This window comes from Mustela erminea, chromosome 10, assembly GCF_009829155.1.
Source record: "Mustela erminea isolate mMusErm1 chromosome 10, mMusErm1.Pri, whole genome shotgun sequence".
NCBI lineage: Eukaryota > Metazoa > Chordata > Mammalia > Carnivora > Mustelidae > Mustela > Mustela erminea.
Window position 1 is genome coordinate 63,177,996 of NC_045623.1, and position 21,035 is coordinate 63,199,030.

Consider the following 21,035-nt stretch of genomic DNA (forward strand, 5'->3'; position numbering starts at 1 on the left):
TCAACTATTATTACCATGCATTTCTCATGGAGTAGCCAGAGTGATCTTTTAAAAACATAAATTAAATCCTATCAGTCCTGTGCTTAAAACTCTCCAGTGATTTCCCTTTCCAGTTGCAATAAAATTCTAACACATTACCAGGGCCAAAGGTCCCACATTACCTAACCCTTGGCTCCTCCAGTCTCTGCCCATAGCTCTGTCCCCATCAAGCACTATCCTCCAGCTACACCTGCTTCATTTTGAGTCCTTTAACATTCCAACTCCCCATTTTCTTGGGCACATTGTCCTCGTTCTTCCCTCTGTCTGGAATGAGTGTCCCTCTGTCCAACTGCTCATAGGGCTTACTTTTTTCAGATCTCAACAACATGACCTCCCCCTCTGAAAAACCTTCCCTGACCATGTGCCTGAAGGACTGTCCCTGCCCTGGTCATTCTCCGTCTTCCTTTTCCATGGTACATAGCACAATTTTCAGTTATCTTATTGGTCTGTTTCCTTATATCGTAGTCTCCTTCTCTTTTCTCTCTACTACAGTGTGGGGTTTCTGAGACCACAGACCTCTCTTCTCTTGAGCAGTCATGGATCCGAGGACCCAAAACAGTGATGGCACATAGTAGGTGTTCACAAACCAGCTGGCAAATGAAAGAGATGACCCTTGAGCAAGATTTCAAGGAAGAAACAGGAATTTTTCCAGATACACAAGGAGAGCAAGTAATTGAGGCCAAGAGAACAGCATTTGCAAATGCACCCAGGTGTGAAACAGAGTATTTGCCTTGTTATCAAAAAATTGTGGTGTGGTCCTCAATACAGCAACACTGGCCTCACCTGAGAGCTTATTGGTAATGCAAGACCCTCCGGTCTCCAGCCTAGACCCACTGAATCAGAATCTGTATTTTAAAAAGACTCCCAGGGGCACTTGGGTGGCTCAGATGGTTAAGCGTCTGCCTTCAGCTCAGGTCATGATCCCAGGGTCCTGGGATTGAGTCTGGCAACAGGTTCCCCGCTCAGGGAAGTTTGCTTCTCCCTCTGCCTCTCTCTCTCTCTCTCTCTCTCATGAATAAATAAAATCTTTAAAAAATAAAAAATAAAAAAAATAAAAAGACTCCCAGGTGATTCCTATAGAAGCTCTGAAATACTATGTTCAAGGAACCAGAAATCACTGTTGTGACTAGGCATAAATTATAAAGGGGAACATATTATCTAGGATATCAATTCACCTGCATGTTATAGATGCAGAATAACAGTGGTTTAAAAACACCAGATAAGTTTATCTGCATCTTATGTCAATGTCTAGGCTAACTGACTACATTTTCCTAAGTTTAGCAGAGGCCTGAACCATTCTCAGCAGTCTGGCGAGGTGAATTTTCTTTCCCTGTCCCCTGATGAAGATTGTCTGAGATTTTGTGCTCAGTTGAAGCACTCAGTGCTGGGCTGTGTTGTGCAATCACCAGGGAGCGCCTACTACCTGCCAGGCAACGTGCTGGGGACACAGCGATGAGGGGGTGTGATCATCCCTCAAGGAGCTTGCCATGAAAATGGGCTTTCTAACACAGTTCCAGATCCCTCTGTGTGACCCCCCAGGTTTCCCTGTCAGGAATAACGGTCAGCAGTGAAAAGAGGAGGAGTCAGGGAGTGAAGCCTCAGAAGACTTAGGTTGGGGAGAAACAGGATGGGGGCAGTTAGAAGGCTTACGATTTTTTCCTTCAAGAGATCCACTGGAACAACAGAATAAGGACAGCAATGGATTCTAATACATCAAGTAATAGAAAAAGGAATCCATGAATCTAGAGTGATACTAACAATTGTAGAGGGAGAGAGAAAGACTGTATGGAAAACACAAACCACTCTATGAGGAACGGTAGAATTAGATGACTGCCATTTTGGAACCGTTAGTACAATAATTGGTTTAGTTAAGTATTACCAACAGATGCTAAAACTATTGTATTAAAAGTTATTTGGGAAAGGACGTACATAGGCTCTCACCCAGCATTCCACAGAGCACTGACTACTCACGGAAAAGGGGTAACCTTTTATCTTTACAAAGAAGAAATCTGGGGGCACCTGGGTGGCTCAGTGGGTTAAGCCTCTGCCTTTAGCTCAGGTCATGATCTCAGGGTCCTGGGATGGAGCCCCACATCGAACTCTCTGCTCAGCAGGGAGCCTGCTTCCCCCTCTCTCTGTCTGCCTCTCTGCCTACTTGTGATCTCTCTCTCTATCTCTGTCAAATAAATAAATAAAATCTTAAAAAACAAAACAAAACCAAAAAAAAGAAGAAATCTGGTAGACACCATATTTACCTTACCATATGATAATTTGAAAGTCATCAGTGATAGGGCTAACTGGAATCATGTGACTCTGAGGATTATTCTGAAGAGTAACTGTCTTATGCTATTCAAAAGTGTCAGTATCATGGAAGGAAAAAGGCTGAGGACCAGTTTTAGATTATGGGTTAACCAGAAATGACAATTAAGTGCAACACAAGATCCTTGATCAAGTCCTACATGACAAAGAAATATTCAAAGGACATTATTGGAACAACTGGGGACATCTGAGTAGGGACCAAATATTAGATAACAGTTCTCTAATATACTGAGCAAGATCACAGTATTGTGGCCAGGCAGGAAAATATTCTTTTTCTTAGAAGATACATGCTAAAGAACTTAGGGGTGAAGGTTTATGAAGTCGCCAACTTACTCTCCAACAGCTTAAGGAGGGGAAGGCATATAGAGGAAGAGATAAGATAAATGTGGCAAAATATTAAGAGTTGGTGCATCAAGGTAAAGTGTAATCAGGTATTCATTGCATTATAATTGTAACTTTAAGGTAGGTTTGGGGCGCCTGCGTGGCTTAGTCGGCTAAACACTGACTCTTGATTTTGGCTCAGGTCGTCATCTTGGGGTGGTGAGATCAAGTCCTGCATTGACTCAGCACTCAACAGGGAATCCTGCTTGAGAGGCTCTCCCTCTCCCTCTGTGCCACCCCCCCCCCAACCTGTGTGCTCTCTCTCTCTCTAAAATGGGTGGATAAATCATTTTTAAAAAGTAAGTTTAAATTTTGTTTTACATAAGAAGAGTGTTTTACTATCCCTGGGAGCTGATCGCATATGGACCAGTGTATACAGTGGAGTCTGAAAACTCCCATCATTTGGGATTTGGTTTAGCCCAGCTGCTTCCACATCAGCCTGTACCCCAGGAAGTGGATTTGGCTCTGAGCAGAAGGGAGGGGAGCTGGGGTTCTGCGGGCTTACATTTAGCCTCTGTCTGAAGCTTACATCATCTGCTTCCCTTTGGAGTGTCTGCACTAACGAGCCGTGAATACACAGTGCCTGACAGACTGGGCAACACCGAGGATGAAAGACTACTTTCCTTTTCGGGAAAGATTGTGACCGAAAGCCACCCACCCTCCACATCTAGGCCCCCTTTCCTGCCAATTGGGGAGGGTCTGCGAGAAAGGGGCAGAGGAGTTTATGGGGCTTTCTTTGCAGGGCTGGGGGTGGGCAGGGGAGCTAAAGATGAGACGAAATTCTGATCGGGGCGAGTGCATTTCAAGAACATTTTTATTCACAGATGGCTGAAGAGAAATACAGAGAACAGGCCCCAGCACCTCGTCTTCCTAGCTGATTGCAGGGAGGGGGAGCTTGCTAATGAACACATTGATTTCCCAGCTCCTCGGAACAATAGCAAATGCTTTTTGCAGTTATTAATTGGGATCCCACAGCAGGTGTGGGGGATGGAAGGCTCTGGTGATTCTAAGTTTATCTTTGGGGGTTAGGAGAACAGAAAGAATTTAAAGAGCAAGGAAGAAGTTTGTGGAATATCACAGCGAGAGAGCTGGATGGACGCTCCCAGGATGACTTCAGCTCTCACCTTGTTTTGAGCAGCTGAACCGCTTTAATATTTGTTGTCCTCATTGGAAGAAGTTAGGGTACTTATTTTCTTTCATAAGGATCACATGAAAACCAGCTGTCCTAGCTACTAGAGGTACAGAGTGCTTTGTAAACTTTCCAGGTTACACACTATTTGTTCTTCTTGCCAGTCATTTATTTTGAAAGTCTTTATTAAGCACCTACGGTGTGCCAGGCTCTGTGCTGGGTTCAAGGAATGTGGCATGAACTGGAAAATACATCTCCTGCCCCCGTGGAACCTGTGGTGTAACAAGGAAGAGGGCATTGGTCAGGTGAATACAAAAGCACCAAGATACGCCAACTGCTGTTCCAACAGGAAGCATAAAAACAGGCTGACCCTGGAAGTCAGGAAGGTCTCCTGTAGGAAGGAATCCCATTAAGCTGACCCAGCATAAGCAATAATACTATCAGCCTTCCCCTTGGACCAGGGTCAGGGACTTAAGTGCCCAGGTTAGCCAGACGGACGAAGGTCTGAAACCTTGTGTAGGAAGGATGGACTCCCATCTCCCCACCAAGGTGAGATGAGCCCGTGTGCCCTCAGAGTGACTCATGCAGTCCTGCTAAGGTCGCTTAGCCTTGTCAGCTAGGCAATCCTAGAACAGGGTAGTCCTCATTCTTATGAGGCTGACACACTAATAATAAATCTCGAGCTTTCCTACAGTGGTCAGGCAAATCTCCCCCTCCCAGATGAAGAGGCAGCAGGAAACCGAGGTCTCCTCCGACCTCCCCAGCATCCCACAGTGCACGGTCCAAGTGTACCTCTCCGTGGGAGTCTCCTCCATCCCACGAGCTCAGTGCCTGCCATGTCCCCTAATGACTGCCATGAGCCTGTCCCCTGTGGCACTCATGGTGTCCGTCCCCAATCCTAGCCCAACACTGCCTTTTATAAAATCACCCTTAAAAATGGAATTTCCGGACACAGAAAGGATAGAAAGCGTATGTCAGGAAGGGAGTTTTCCGTTCACTTCTATTGGCGATGTGTTTCCTGAGTAGCCACAAGGAGAGAAATTGGGTGCTCAGAGGTACGTCTCCTTCTAGTGGCATGCAGGGCAGGACTGTGAAACAGATGCTGTGTGCTGTGTGAGGGTTAAGACGAAGGTTAGAGGAAAGTATCATGGGGGGCTTCTGAAGGACCTTTTTTTGCCTGCTATTGACTGGGGTATGGCTTTGTGTAAATCAGCAAAACATTGTTGCTTTGTGGACTTTGGTTTCCTTCTCCTTTTCAAGTTGCGGGATGGGGTGGGTAGTGGTAATGATGGAGATGTGGTCTGTGCATGTTGGCTGGGAGTCTGGAGCTGATGGGGGTGTGGGGGGCGGGCGGTGCAAGGGGAGGATGGAGAGTAAGGTAGGAAGTAACCCCTAAGACACCTTCAACTGCCTTGACCTGTATTCTGTCAAGCCTCTGTCTGTAATCATTTACCAGTCAGTAAAATGGTTATAAACACCGCTTGTGTTAAGGACTTCGACATCTAACAATGGGATCCAATCATACACTTTCCACTTTGCCTCCAGGAGCCACATGAAATTAGGATATAGCTTCTATTTCACAAGGAAACTTTTTTTTTTTTTTAATCGTGTACTATACTCTCTATTCAAGACTTCACAAAAGAAAAAAAAAGGAATAAAATTCACACGTTTGCAAGAAACTGCTGATGCTTTTGAATATCTTCCCACAAGCAGGAAAACCTGGTATTAAAAAAAATTTGAATTTCCCACATATGAAAGAACACATTTATTGATGATACGGATGAATAAAACCATTAAGTAGATGTTGTTTAGGTTAAAACAAAAAAGCTGCACCCTTATTCCGTGTCTCTGGAACAAACCAGTCCCCACCCCCACCCTACTCACAAAGGGCAAGGAATGGGTGAAAAAATATTGCATTTGTTTCTTCAGTTAATGCACACATACACAAAAGGTAGACATATTCCAGGAATATCAAAGATCAGCTGGGTATATGTTCTACGTGCATTAACCCATTTAACCCCAGAACAATCCTGTAAGTGACTTGACTATGATCATCCTTTTTTCACAAGTGTGGGGACAGAGAGGACCCAGGGGATCATAAAGCCGAAAGGGGACGGCACTGGGGGTTGAACCCAGGCAACAGAGCTTTAATGTCCACAGACTTAAAAAAATATATAGGCCACTTGCAAATGCAAGACTTAGGAAGTCTAATAAATGTAGGCCACATATTTGCTGCCTGATGAGCTTCTTTTTACTAAGGTCCCTTGGTCCACAATCTCTCATATTTGATATAAAACCTTCATCTAGAAGTTGACTATCCTGTACACAGGGCCTCATTATAATTTCTTACAACTCCATGTGAATCTACAGTTATCTCGATACAAATTTGAGAAAAGTTGACTAGCATCATACATGCTGTTAAACAGTTTCTAATGTACCAGTGAATTAAAATTTAAGTTATAAAAGGACCTGTTTTAGAGTTAAAGTCACTCTGGAAATGTAGAGAAATACTGTATGGAAATATCCCAGCCATCGGGAGTGGTAGGCTTGAAAATAAGATAAGCTCTGTCAAGCTCTGTCTTGGGAAAGCCCCTTAACCTGTCTGAGCCTCAGTGTCCTAAATATATAAAAAGGGGCAGGGGTGCCTACACTACTGCCTCATTGGAAAAGGGCAGGCTTGCAGTCAGGTCTGTCTCATGCCCAAGCTGCTTGCTCTTAGCCCCCTGTAGGCGGTAGGTGCCTGCGGCAGGGAAGAGAGCCTCATGGCACCTGTCTCTAGTCCCTGCCTATTACCCCTTCAGCTGCTATCCTGAACCCATAGCAGAGTGCATGGTCATCTCCAAGGTGCTCAGAGCCTCCCCTCCCCCTGTGATTCCCTCTCCCACTCCTGGAGTGAGAAACGTCCCTCCCACCTCTTTGTGTAGTGCCAAACCTTCTCCCACCATTTCCCTCTCCCTTTAAAAACTTTGGATCTGGGGGGGGGGGGCGGTGGGGGAGGGGAGGGGAGGTGAGGAGAGGAGAGGGGTGGGGAGGGGAGGGGAGGAGAGGGGAGGGGAGGGGAGGGGAGGGGAGGGGTGGGGAGGGGAGGGGAGGGGTACCTTTGCCAGGTACTGTATGCAAAGGGGCACTAGCAGGGCGGCCCAGCCCTAAAATGGATCAGGTTTCCAACAGGAAGGCAGGAGGCGGCCTCTGGCCTAGAGAAATCTAGAAGATGCTATAATTGGCGAAAGTCAGTGTTGCTAAACGAGAAATTTTGTGAAATCAATTGAGAGAAAAATCAATATGGGATTTTTTTTTTTTCCCCACAATGAAAAGACAAGATTCCCACACAATTAAGAACTGGGCCGCGGTTTCCACACTGCCTGTCATGTTCTCTCGTTTCTGTGCCACAACTGTTCATCAGAAATAATTAAACATTTTCCCATGGGCAACAATTACTTGCTTAAAATATTATGAGTAAGGAGAATACATTTATAATTACCTAACCTTTCTGAAGGTGAAAATATATATTATCCTTTGATAGAACAGAAAAAGGAGTTCCTGGATATGCCGGCTCGCTGTGCTCTATCTACCCAGATTACACTAATTGCCTTAAGGGATTGAACAATACTGTTTTACACACCCAAACCTTCCCTTTCATTTTCTGTAACTTTTAGGCATCGAACAATGGCTCCTCTTCCTGGTTTTTGTAAGTCATTCAATAGCCAACCTGTAGCTGTCCAGATTGTCAAACACGGTCTCTGAATTGTCCCCTTGCTGGAACATAATGAGGGTGGCAATGTCTCTCTTTTCTTTCTTTCTCCCTTTCTTTCTGCCTTCCTTCCTTCCTTCCTTCCTTCCTTCCATTCTTCCTCCCTCTCTCCCTATTTTTCTCTTTCTCTCTTTCTTTCTTTCCCTTCCTCCTTTTCTTTTTTCTTTCCTTTTCTTTTAATTGAATCATAATTGGCATACAATATCTTATTAGTTTCAGATGTACTTCATAGTGACTCAATATTTTTATACATTACGAAATGATCCCAAGAAGTCTAGTTACCATCGGTCACCATACAAAGTTATTATAATATTATGAACTATGTTCCCTATGCTATAACATTACATCCCCCATGATTTAAAAATTCTATAACTAGAAGTTGGCACCTCTAAATCTTCACCTATTTCCTGCCCCCCAACACCTCCGCACTTTGATAAACCAACAGTTTGCCTTTTGTGTCTGAAATTGTTTCTGTTTTGTTTGTTATGTTTTTAGATTCCACATGTAAGTGAAATCATATAGTATTTGTCTTTCTCTGTCTGGCTTACTTCGCTTAGCTTAATCCCCTGTAGGAATATCCATGTTTTCATGAATGGCAAGATTTTATTATTTTGGGGGGTAATATTCATACACACACATACACATACACGCACACACACCCCACATCCTCTTTATCCGTTCATCTCTCAGTGGACTTAGGTTGCTTCCCTACTTTGGCTATTGTAAATAATGGTGCAACGAACACAAGGGTGTTTTCATTTTCTTCAGATAATTACCCGGAAATGGAAATGGGTTGTATGGTAGCTCTGGTTTTAAGAAATGGGTTGTAGGGTAGCTCTGGTTTTAATTTTTTGAGGACCTTCCATATTGTTTTCCACAGTGACTGTCCCAGTTTATTCCCTCCAGCAGTGTGCATGGGTTCCCTGTATGCTTTTCCCCCACAAGCACTTGCCATCTTTTGTCTTCTTGATAATAGTCAATCTGACTGGTGTGAGGTGGTACCTCATTGTGGTTTTGACTTGCATTTTGCTGATGACTTGCATTTTGACTTGCATTTTGATGATGATGAGTTGAGCATCTTTCAATGTGTCTGTTGGCTTTCTGGATCTTTTTTTTGTAAAGTATCTATTCAGGTCCTCTGTCCATTTTTAAATCAGGTTCTGTTTTTTGAATATGAGGTTGTATGCGTTTTTATATATTTTGGATATCAATCCCTTATCAGATGGAGGATTTGCAAATATCTCCTTCCATTCAGTAGGTTGCCTTTATATTTAGTTCACTTTATATTTGGTTCATTATATTCCTTCACTGTGAAGAAACTTTTTTTTTTTTTAAAAGATTTTATTTATTTATTTGACAGAGAGAGATCACAAGTAGGCAGAGAGGCAGGCAGAGAGAGAGGAAGGGAAGCAGGCTCCCTGCTGAGCAGAGAGCCCGATGCGGGACTCGATCCCAGGACCCTGAGATCATGACCTGAGCCGAAGGCAGCGGCTTAACCCACTGAGCCACCCAGGCGCCCATTCATGCTAGTTTTCAAGTCTAAAAGCAAGTAAAACAATGGCGTAGCTTTTACCACTTCCTGAGTCCATATGCCGGGCTCAGCACTGATCAAGGATCTTTACCTCCTTCCTGCCCCTTTCCCTAGACACACGATAACAATGCAGGGTAGATAATCTCCTTTACTTACACATGGGTAAACTGAAGCCCAGAAGGTTAAGTGATAGAACCAAGGTCACCAAGGTCAAGGAGCGAGTAATTTGTCCAACAGGGACTTCCAGGCCTATGCCCATTTCACTCAGCCGATTTTATCACAGGTATTGTGTGGCAGGCACTGTCCTGGGCTCTGGCAGTACCACTTGCAGGGTCTCAACCTCAATTAGGTCTCAACCCCACTACAAGCCAGGGCCGGGGTTGGCTCCTACAACCACCGTGTCATAGGGTCAGTGTTTGGTATTGCTATCCGCATTCTTTTTTCTGAAATATTCTGTCCCTCGTTTTAGAAAAACTGAGTTTTGATAACTGATCCACAGGATCTAAAGTTATATGAAATTTTATTGAGGTTCTGTAGTCTTTTAAAAACAGCAGTATGGGGCAGCCTGGGGGCTGAATCAGTTGGGTGCCTGACTTTTGGTTTCAGCTCAGGTCATGATCTTGGGGTTGTGGGACTGCACCTGTGTCGGGTTCTGTGCTCAGTGCGGAGTCTGCTTGGGCTTCTCTTCTCTCCTTCTCCTCCTCCCCCACTCATTCTCTCTTTCCCTCTCTCTCAGAAAAATAAAATATTTAAAAATAAATAAATGAATAAATAAAAATAAAAACAGCAGTATATATTTTTTTGTGTTCTCATATATCATTGGCATAAGGCTATGACCGTAGAACGCAGTGTCTGTCTCTGATTTTGTGTCTTTTCTTTACTGCTGAAGAGCAACACGGAAGCTCAGTATCTAGCATCAGCCCACTGTCAGAGCTAGATGACTCTGCCCCAGGAATTAGGTGGATAATACCACAAAACTTATAATGTGGGGTCTCCTCTCAGGGTCTACAGATTTTTTTCTTATTTTGCAAATTCTCTAGAAGCAATACTATGATGGTTAAGGCCACAATTCCTGGAGCAGACTGCCTGATTTCAAGCTTCATCTCCAACACCTATCTGCTGTGTAATCTTGGACAAATTACTTACCCTTTCTGTGCCTCAGATTTCCTTATCTATCGAAGGAGGATGGTGGGATCATAGTGCCTGCCTCATGGATGAACTGAATGTGTAAATATATGTCAGAGGTTAGGACAACAGGGCTCCATACGTGGGCCAAGTGTTGGCCCTCGTTACTGAGAGTCATCTGTAGACTTGAATTTCATTTATCATTTAAAAAGGTCTTAATTTTTAGGACAGAAAAATAGTGCCTCACGATCTGCTTTTTCAGCTCTCAAAGGGCAATGACGTTCTTTGAATCTTCCCTTCTGGGGCATTCTACAAGGCCATTCTGGTAAGGATGCTCTCAGTGCAAGCCTTCTGTGGGCTTTTCTAGTGAGCTAGAGGTCCGCATTGCAGCAACTTGCTACAATTAGTCCAGGCTGGTTTATGGATGTTGTTTTTAAACAGTGTGATGCAAGTGGATCATTTGAACAGGCTGTAAAGTTTTAATTGGTGCAGCTGATAAACTTCTCCCCGCTCCCACCCCCTAGAAGCCGTTAGGTGTTTCATGTTGCACACTGCGTAGTGAGATTAACTCCTGACTGTTCCTTTCCCTTATGCTGTTGCCCCCTTACAAACCTCTCTCCACAGGGCAGCCCCAGTGGTCTTTTTCAAATGCAAATCAGATATGACACTTTTCTTCTGAAATCCGTCTCGTTCCTTCCTACTGCACTGAGAATACAATCCGGACTTCCCCAGCAGTACAGGGCCCACCTCACACCTATGCTTCAAGCACACTGGCCTCATTTAGGGTTCTAAAACATGCCAAGCTCCTTCTGAGACCAGGGTGCCTGCCTTTGTGATGTCCTCTGTCTGGAATATTCTTTCCTGGCTAGTCACAGGCTGGCATTTTCTCATTCTAATGGGCTCAGTTGAAGATATTGCTCTCTTAAAGGGGCCTGCACAACCTCCCTGCCTTCAATGAGCACTGCCACCCCCACCATGGCCTTCTCCTTTAGCTTATTGCTTATTCCCCTACTAGAACATTTCCCTATCTGTAATTATTTCCTTTATATGTTTTCATGTTTCTTGCAAGCCTTTTCTGCTAGAATGTATACTTCAGAGGCCTGTCTGGCTTTCACTGTATCCTGAATGCTCAGCAAGGAGAACCAAAGTGAAATGTACACAGTACACAGAAGGTGGACAAGGTTGCCTCTGGAGTATCTAGAACCAAATTCCCTACTTGATTTCGGTTTCTGCTTTCTTTCTCTTTTTAAAGATTTTATTTATTTATTTGAGAGAGAGAGAAAGATCACAAGTAGGCAGAGAGAGAGAGAGAGAGAGAGAGCAGGAAGCAGGTTCCCCGCTGAGCAGAGAGCCCGACACAGGGCTTAATCCCAGGACCCTAAGATCATGACCTGAGCCGTAGGCAGAGGCTTAACCCACTGAGTCATCCAGGTGCCCCTCGGCTTCTGCTTTCAATGTCCTTAGCTAATTCGCTTGATTTTTTTTTTTTTTTTTTTTTTTAAGAAAATAAAACAAGGGCGCCTGAGTGGCTCAGTTGGTTAAGCGACAGCCTTCATCTCAGGTCATGATCCCAGAGTCCTGGGATCGAGTCCCACATCTGGCTCCCTGCTCCTTGGAGAGTCTGCTTCTCCCTCTGACTTTCTCCCCTCTCATGTTCTCTTTCACTGTCTCTCTCTCAAATAAATAAATAAATAAATAATTTTTTTAAAAAGAAAGAAAATAAAACAAGTTTCTGAGTTGTTAGTAAACTACTATAACATTTATTTTAGGCTTTGTTTATGCCCCTGAATAGGTGAGGTAAACATTCTCTCTAGTCAGAGTTTTATCTTCCCCTGAAATGGGACATCCTGTGTACTGCCGTACGATCCTTTGTGAAAGAAAGCTGATTCCCGAGGAGCAGGTAGATAAAGCAGTGGTTCTCAAAGTGTGCTTCTCAGACCAGCAGCATTACTGACATCACCATCACCTGGGGACCCTCTAAAGGGCAAGTTTTTAGGAGCCACGCTAAATTTACTGAAGCGAACTCTGGGGGCTGGGCCCTAGCAATCAGTGTTTTAACAAGGTCTCTGTGCGATTCTGAGGAATGCTCTTATGTTTCAGATCCCCTGAAATCAAAGTAACCTTTGTCAGAGAGGGATGGAAACAGTGTAAGTTCCATGAATGTTTATGCAACTCAGTCGCTTAGAAATATATCATTAGCAGATTGTAGGAAAGGAATTGCTGGGGGTGCCTGGGATTCGGAGTTAAACCAGGAAGGATCCCAGTCTGGAAGAATTCACTGTCTGATGTGGAGAGAGTGGCAAGTATACAACCGACTGTCATATGTTCCCGGGCGTGCTGGGACAGAGGAAAGCAGAAAGAGCTGACTGAGGAAGAACAGGCAGGAATTCTGGCAGTCGGGAATCTTCTGGAGTAGCACAGGGTAATGGTAAAAATGGGTGGGCTCCAGAGACAACTGGCCTGAGTTTAAGCCAACGCTCCCTGTTTACCAGCTTTGTGGCCCTGGCTGAGTTACTACTCAGCCTCGGTGTGCCTCAGTTTCCTATCTTAAAAATGACGGCGATGTTACTAGCATAGGGTCCTTGTGCTGAGCGAATGTGTTCTAAAGCAGGAGCGCTTGGAGTAGCGCAGGGTTCGTTGTGGGCACGCAGTATTAACTGCTATCATTGTCATCATCCTATTGCAAGCAGGGGCTTTCAGCTGTTCCTAATTCTTGAGGGCAGGTGAGTGAGGGCGAGCAGAGGTTATTAAGGCCAAGTTTCCAGCCTAGGTGGCAGCCGATCTTGCTACTCAAAACATAGTCCCTTCCCGGCAGCGTCACCATCCTCTGGGGGCTTGTTGGGAATGAAACACCTCGGGCCTCACCCCAGATCAGCTGAATGGGAACCTGTATTTTAAGAAGAGGTCCAGGTAATTTTTTAAAGCTAACTTCAAAAAAATGGAGAAACGTAGAATAGTGATTGAGAATCCCAGCTGCACATCCTTGGCAAAGGCACTGAGGTCAGGAGAGAGCCCCTTGCAGGTTTGAGTTGTGGGGCTGTGTGTTTGCAACAGGACAACAGGAAGCGGCAGGAGAGGAGAGGAGCTGTGCAAAAGCAAGCCCCCCCGACCCCCACCCCCTAGCAGGACACAACCCCAGCCCTAGGTAGGTGCGCAGCAGGGATGGTGTTCTGTGTGTGGGCGCTCTACGTGGAGGCCGTGGCCGGGCTCGAGGTTGGGGGAGCCAATGCAGGTGGAGGCCAGGGAGGGGTTTCTGAAAGAAAAGGAGAGAGTCAGTCAGAGACAGTGAAGGCAGAGAGGAGGGAACGAGTCTAAGAATGATCAGACAATGGATCCAGCTGAGCAGGACGACACCTCGGCAACGAGGAAAGCAGATGAGGCCAGCATGATTTTAAAGACTGAGTTTACAGATCTCCTCTGCGGAAGTTTTTGTTCAGAACCCTTTTTAAGGGTTTCTGTCTGGTTGTTTCCCAAAAAAGACAGAATGCTGAACCTTCTCTTGTTATCCACATAGGGATTTCTTGCAGCACACTTTTTGAGCATTTGGGATTGTTTCCTGTGCACAAGGGTTTAGAGACAAAATGTCCTGGTGGACCTCAGGAATGGTGGTAGTATTTTTCCATCTTAGTCCAATGTTTCCAGCTGTCTGTTCAATTACAGCAAATCTTGATTTCCTCAGATTCCTTATAACATGAGTCATTCCAAGCAAGGAAAGTTTTCAGGTAGCTGAGGGCTAATGTGTGATGTGCAGAAACTTCTAAAATCTACTGTCTTTGAGGACATACTTTAATGCATTACTTTTCACAATTTTTTTTGTTTTCTTTTGTTTTTAGCAGTGAGAGGGTTTTTGTTTGTTTGTTTGTTTTTGTTTTTGAAGTAGTAATGTGGAATCCCAACATATAAAACAGAATAGAGTTACTTCAACTAAAAAAGGAAGGAGCAGGCCAAGTCCCTGGCACTTGCCTTTCAATTTACCCATAATTTGTTCCCTTAGAGTCCACCACAGATATCTTGCACCCTGTAGAACTGTTGGAAAGCCTTTGTTTTAATATGAATTGATCCTCTACTGATTTCATAAAGAGAAGAATTAAATGTAATTTTTTATGACTGGGAGCTTTGTCATTGGTATCATTATTAGGATATGACTGAGTTGGTGCAGACAACTTCCATTGCAAGAGACAGAAATCCAGCACGAATACGAGAAAAATTATGACTTTCGCAACCCATGTCACTGGGAAGTCTGGAAGTGATGGTCGGATTCCAGGCATGGTTGCATCTAGGTGCTCAGTGACTTCATCAGGGTCCGTTCTCTCTCTCTCTGTCTATGGATTATACCACTCGCTGTTGCTCAATGTGTCAAAATGTAGCAGTATCCACTCCCGCCAAAGGGAGCTCTCTGCTTGTGGCTAACAAGATAATTTTGGCAGTCTCAGGTGAGAGCCTTATAGGTCTTGGAACAGAGGCTCTCTTCCTCAGTCTCCATATATCAGTTCTTGTGGCAAGACTCCTAATTATCCTGCCTGGGTCACCGGCCGACCGCTAAGGCCAGTGGACGGATAAGTCATTGTGATTGACAGTTCCTCCAGAATCCTATAGGATGGGCCAGCTGTAACAAGGATGCTGTGCAGAGAAAAGCAATATGTCTACTATAGAGTTGCAGGCTCCTTTGAAAAAAAAAAAAAAAAAAACCTGAATTCATACTGTGTGCTGGGCACTGTTGTAGAAACCAAAGATGAGGCACAGAAAACACCCAGAACTGAGCATGTAAGGCCTATGCATAAACCACACACTAATATAATGCAATGAGTTGTGACCATGGGGAATATGCAAAGTGTTCTGAGAGAAATGCTCTTTGGCTAGGCGAGCAGTTAATTGTAGAGGAAATCAGGGAAGGCTTCACATAGGAGGTGATCTTTGATGGCCTTGGCATGGTGGAGAAGGAAAAAGGAGCATCTGGGGTGGAAGGAACAGAACACAGAAAGGCATAGGGGAACAAATGAGGTTGGGCCGTCAGAGGTCAAGAGCTAGGGCTATACACCTGGCAACAGAATTGGCTTTCTTTCCTCAGTTTATCCACACATCCCCTCCCCATTTCCCCTTACCTTCTGTTCCTCCTTCCCCCAGGAGAGGTATTACCTTTGCAATAGCTGGAGAGATGGTGTATATCCATGGTAGCTCTCCCCGAGACTGCAGACCTGCAGTCTGGAAGGTCCTCAGGGCAGCACCACCCCTGCTTTAATTCCCATTTACCCCTGTGCCCCCCACCTAAAGATCATCCCCTTCTCTTTTCATCTCTTTTTTCTTGGGTTCTGTTTTTCTTGTTGCTTCTACACTTTTCCATCTTCTTATGAAAAGAACGATCACCACTTTCAAAGACCATGAACCAATCAGAGTATTTCTCTGTTTTTGTTTGTTTCCCAATGCATGGTACACATGGCAATGACCTGGAGAGCTTACACCAGTTTTCCGTTGTGAAGGGCTCCACCCCCAGAGACTGTGACTCACGGAATTGGGTGGTGCCTGAACTTAAGGAAGTTGTCAGTCTTCCCCACGTGACTCTAATATGCAGTTTGAGAACCCCTTCTATATTCTGGGCACAGAGTGCGTCATGTACTCACCGGGGCTTTGCAACCTTCTCAGGGAAGGCTGTTCAAGGTTCCCCTGCCTGAAGGTCCTGTGGCAGCAGAAGGTTAGTCCCTTGATGGTCACCAAGACTTTGCTGTGGTCAGATTTAATGAGATAGTCCCAGGCTTGTTACACGGTTGTCTTGTTCATGAAAATTATGTTTTAGCCCTCCGGACATCTAATTTTGCAAATCAGTGTCAAGCATAGAAAACATTCTGTCACTTGAGAGCAGCACATTCAGTAATTTTAAAGGTCAGAGACCAAATGTGGAGATTAGCTTTCAGCTATAGAAATACATTGACTTAAACACAACAGAAAACATGACCTTACGGCATACCGGCTATTGTCGCATATATAAATTAGTCCATTAGATGTACTGATACTGATACCTCAAGTGCTTATAATCATAGCTCTCATTTATGGAGTGTCTACTTTATGTCAGCCACTACCTATACGGCAAGGTAGTTTACCTCAAATCCTCATGATCATGCCACAACTAGAAACCTCAGGGTCATAAAAGGAAGGGAACGCACCTGGGGTAATCCAGCCACAGTGCTAGAGCTAGGATCCCACGCCAGACCATCTGAGCAAATCTCCCATCTCTAGGAGCGCCTGGGTGGCTCAGTCAGTTAAACCTCTGCCCTCAGCTCAGGTCATGATCTCAGGGTCTTGGGATGGAGCCCTGCTTCTGGCTCCCCGCTCAGCAGGGAGCCTGCTTCTCCCTCTCCCTCTGCCCTTCTCTCCCCTGCCCTTACTCTTGCTTTCTTTCTCCCTCCCTCCCCCTCAAATACATGAATAACATGTTAAAACAAAAACAAAAACGCTCCCATCTCTATAGCACAAACTCCTCATCAATGAGAAGAACATTGTGCAAGCAGGAAGCATGCTGTCCTGTGATGGGTGCCCAGGCACAGGCGTCTCCCTGTGTAGGAGAATCTGTCCCTGGAAGCCTTGCACACTAAGTATTCTTTTCTTTTTACAGAGTATTGTTGATTTGACAAGTGAAATATGATGATGGCTCGTGTTAATTTGTTGTTGTTTTCTCAGGTGTTGGTTCTGATCAATTTCTGCATTTTGGATTATCTGATTTGAGTGCATTGTATTGGGAGTAATTCAAAAGACAAGAATGGGTTGGTTTGTCTCTTTGAACTTTTAACCTGGGGAAGGGGGAAAGAATCCTAAACTCTTGAGCTCCGGTTTTAGAGTTTATGTATTAGTCATTGAGGTAGAGAAGAACAAATTCCCAGTCACCCTCACCAGAAGATTACAAAGCATGTTTTGTTTCTTTTTTTCAGTTGGTCAGAAATTCTGTCTGCTGTTTTGCATCTGGGAGCAAAACTGAGCTCACTGGCAAAATGTCTGTTTTGATAAATCGAGAACAAAAAGACCAAAACTAATGACTTCCACAATGGAAGGTACCGTGGGAAATATAATATAGAGTAGTAGAATCGGGGGCTTGTTTACTCTGATTCTGTGTATCCATCTGATGGGGAGTATAAATAGTTTTCTTTACACAAAGGGACCCAGGGAATAGTGAATCAGAGAATAATTGACTTGTCTTGGTATGTTTGTGAATGTACATTTTTATCTGATGGCAAATATGCCGTTGGCCTTTGAGTCAGTCACCCACCATAGAATTGCCTCACCTCCTATGCACCGAGATTGAGTGCCCATCCCCCCTCCAACCAAACATTTCGAATTAGCATTAATCAGCCAATGTTGCATTTGAGGCCCTATGTGAAAGCCACCTACTGCAGCTGAATGCCATTCAGCAGGCAAGAAGTGATTTGCAATATAATTTAAATTAAGAGTTGGTTTCCTTTCCCATTTAGAACACACCAGTATGGAAAACTGGTTGTCAGACATGCTGGCGATGTGCATCCACTTGGCTATTCACTCAGAAAATGAAGTTTCCTGAGACACCGCCGCATCTAATTTATTTTTTATTTTTTCCCCTGTGAAGTTAACTTCAGCTTTTTAAATACAATGGCTACCCAAACCACAGAAAATGAACACCATTAATTTTAATGCTCATAATGTAATGGAAGGAGATTATATTCAGTTGGGGTTTTTTCCCCCCCTTTAACAGAATGTTTATTTGCCCCTCTCCTTACAAGTTAATTATTATTTTCCTCCCATAATATTCTGTTTATATCTGAGCAGCCTAACAGCGTGTGTGTTAATGTCTTCAGTTCATGAATTGCTGGTGAGTCTATCATTTTGCAGTGTCTGTCACTAAAACATCAATAGCCTGGCAGTGTGCTGAGTGAATATGTGGCTGATAGGAATGCAGTGGGTTCCTTACAGAACCCTCTCATCTATTTTTATAAAACATTTAGTTTTAGTCGAGTTTCTTTTTTATGCATTGATTGGGATATTGAATGACTTTCCAGTGAATTATGTAGTAGTGAGTTAAGAATTGGTAACTTTTCCTCTTACCATTCAGGTATTTATTTTTAATTCATCTTTTAAATCACTGAATGGGCACTGAGAGTTTACCCTGCTTATGTAAATAGTGTGCTAAGTGGTAGGGATTAAAAATTATTAAGATAAAGTCCCCATCTTCCTAGACCTCCTAGTTCTCAGCAGGAGTCTCCAGGCCATAAGATGAGGGGTATAAGCGAATTGGGTCTAAGGTAATAGAGGGTGTGAAGGAGGGAGCTTTCCCTGGACAGGGGGCCTTCCAGGAAGACTTTGCAGAACAGGAGATGCTAGTCCTGGTTCCTGCAGGGCTAGGCATTGAGTTCTTCAAGTTGACAGTGAATAGTGAGTATGGATGGGAAAAGGCAGTACAAGCAGAGGGAGTAGTGAATGCAAAGTGGGGAAGCAAGCCTTTGGAACCTACTATAGGCTATTTAAATGAGAATAATAGAAGCTGGCATTCAGGTGCTCACCATTTGCCATGCACTGTTCCAAATGGTTAGATCTGCAAACTAAAGTAAGCCTTGAACTTGGTATTATCCCCATCCCCTTTTAGAAATTACAATTTGGAAAGAATTGGTAACTCCATGAGGACCAAGCCTGGAACACAGGTGTTTTCCCTCCAAAGCCAACAAGTTCAAATATTATGCTTGTCATCTCTTTGCCCTTTAGAGACCTCAGTCCTTCTGTGTAGACCAGACGTGCTAATAATGACTGGCATTCAGGACTGTGTCTAAGTGGGGATGGTCTTGGTCCCTATCGCATGTGAAGAGGATTAAGTGAGATATGAAATACATGAAATGCTTAGAACAGTATCTGGTACATACTAAAGCATTTGTTAACTGTTGGTATTATGATGATTAGTGTCTTAGACATAATTCCCAATAATACTTGGGAATCCCAAGAGTACTTAGAAATTCAACCCCCTTAGGGATAGTGTACTGCAGAAGACATTGGTCAAGAAACACTTCGTGGAGTTGATGGCATTTGATATAGATCTGTCTGGCTTAATGGTAGAATTCGTACAGGTAGGACCTGGGGACAAGGTGAGTATTTTAGCAAGAGAGAATAGAACACAGAAATGCAAGCAGACTGGAAAATTCCATCATATTTGAGAAAAGTAAACTAATTTGAAACCAGAAGGCCTGCAAAGAGAAGCAGGGAAAGTAAGATTTAACAGATAGGTACAAGTTATCTACAAATAATGATATTTGTTGAGTGTTTGGCATTAGGTTTTTTTGTTTGTTTGTTTGTATTATTTAGTCACCATAAAAATTTTTCTAGGGTCATAGACTCATTTTTTTCCATTTGAAGAAAACTGAGGTTCAGAGAAGTCCTATATCTTGTATAAGGGTATCTAGCTAACCAGTGTCATAACTTGGACTAGAACCCAAGTCTGTGTTACATAAAGTACCATGCTTTTTGGACCTTTAGATTTTGCAGCTTTGACCTTTTCTAATACATGATGAATATTTATGGAATGATGTTTTTCTAGTGAGAGTGCTAGGAAAGAAAAGTAAGAAAAAGTCAACCTGTTCTTTGTAGAGGTTTGCAGACCAACACTTAAAGCCCAACATTTTCCCAGTTATAGCCCATGTCTAACTCCATTAAGACAAAAAAAACTGGCGTCTCTGAGTCTCCATGTCCATATGCACCCTCAGGTTTCCTATTTGCATGTTCCTGATATAATACATACCCTAGGTTATATCCCACCTCTGGAATAAGAGCTAATGGTCAAGAGTTAGGGCCTTGAAGTCAAGAGTTAGGGCTCCGCTCTGCATAACTGTGGTCACCAACAAGTTTCTTGAGTTCTCTGTGTTTTTGTTTCCGTCTATGTTTAGTGGCAATAATAAGTGGGTTGCTGCTGGGAGTAATGGATTAATACATATAAAGACTAAAAACTACTTAAAGTGCTACGCTCATTCGTTAATATTAGCATCATTATTGTCATTATTAGGCCTTATATCTCACGTCTCTTTAAATAAAGAACCAAGACAGGCTCTGTTGGTGAGGGCAAGGGAAGGGTGTTTCTTCATAAACTGCTAAAGAGACTGTAAAATTCTACAGCCTTCCTGGATGGTAATTTGACAATATCTATCAAAATTAAAAATGTTTTCTTTACCCAATAATTCCATTCTTGGTATTTGTCCTACAGATAGATTCATGCCCTGTGTACCTTTTGAATTTTAGCCTGTGTATGGATAACCCTGTCCAGATTTTTAAAGTACAGACTGATGAATGTTATTCTTTGTACCTTCCACGTAGTCTAGCACAATGTTAGGCACAGAGACACTGAAAATTCTATTTTGTTGATTGGCTCAGTTCCTTAGGGTCTCCGTGTGAGTGTGAGGACTCACTTTGTATTGCATCCCCCTTTCTCCTTCCTTGGTTTGCTTTCAAAGTGACAGAGACTTCTTGCCCTGCAGCTATGTCCTCGGCTTTTCTCGATGACGATTCCTGACTCGTGGCCCTGGCAGTCTTGGGGGAACCACTATCCCGTTTCTTCAGTCCAGACACCGGAGCCTCCTTTCTCTCGGCGTCACCCCCACCCAGTTGACCAAACCACTTTCTCGGACACATGTGAGTACAATGCTGGATTCTTTGATGAAAGTACTTCAGATCATCTCCTCCTCCCACAGCATCCTCTTCTCGGGAGCGTGTTTTTGTTTCTCTCAAATGCTGTTCCAAGTCTCCCCCTTTCTGGAACCAGCTGC

The 21,035-nt window shown here is 43.8% G+C and overlaps 1 protein-coding gene across 5 annotated transcripts in view; it reads left to right on the forward strand.

Annotated features, from left to right (window-relative positions):
* Nucleotides 1-21,035, forward strand: part of DAB1 (DAB adaptor protein 1) — a 1,141,681-nt gene that overhangs the window by 315,450 nt on the left and 805,196 nt on the right. For 4 of the 5 annotated variants that reach the window (XM_032302343.1, XM_032302347.1, XM_032302348.1 and 1 more), the window contains exon 3: nt 20,748-20,901. The exons of the other annotated variant lie outside the window; for it this stretch is intronic. The gene's annotated coding sequence lies outside the window, so the exon portion shown is untranslated. The remainder of the gene's footprint in view (nt 1-20,747; nt 20,902-21,035) is intronic. 5 annotated transcript variants of the gene reach the window in all.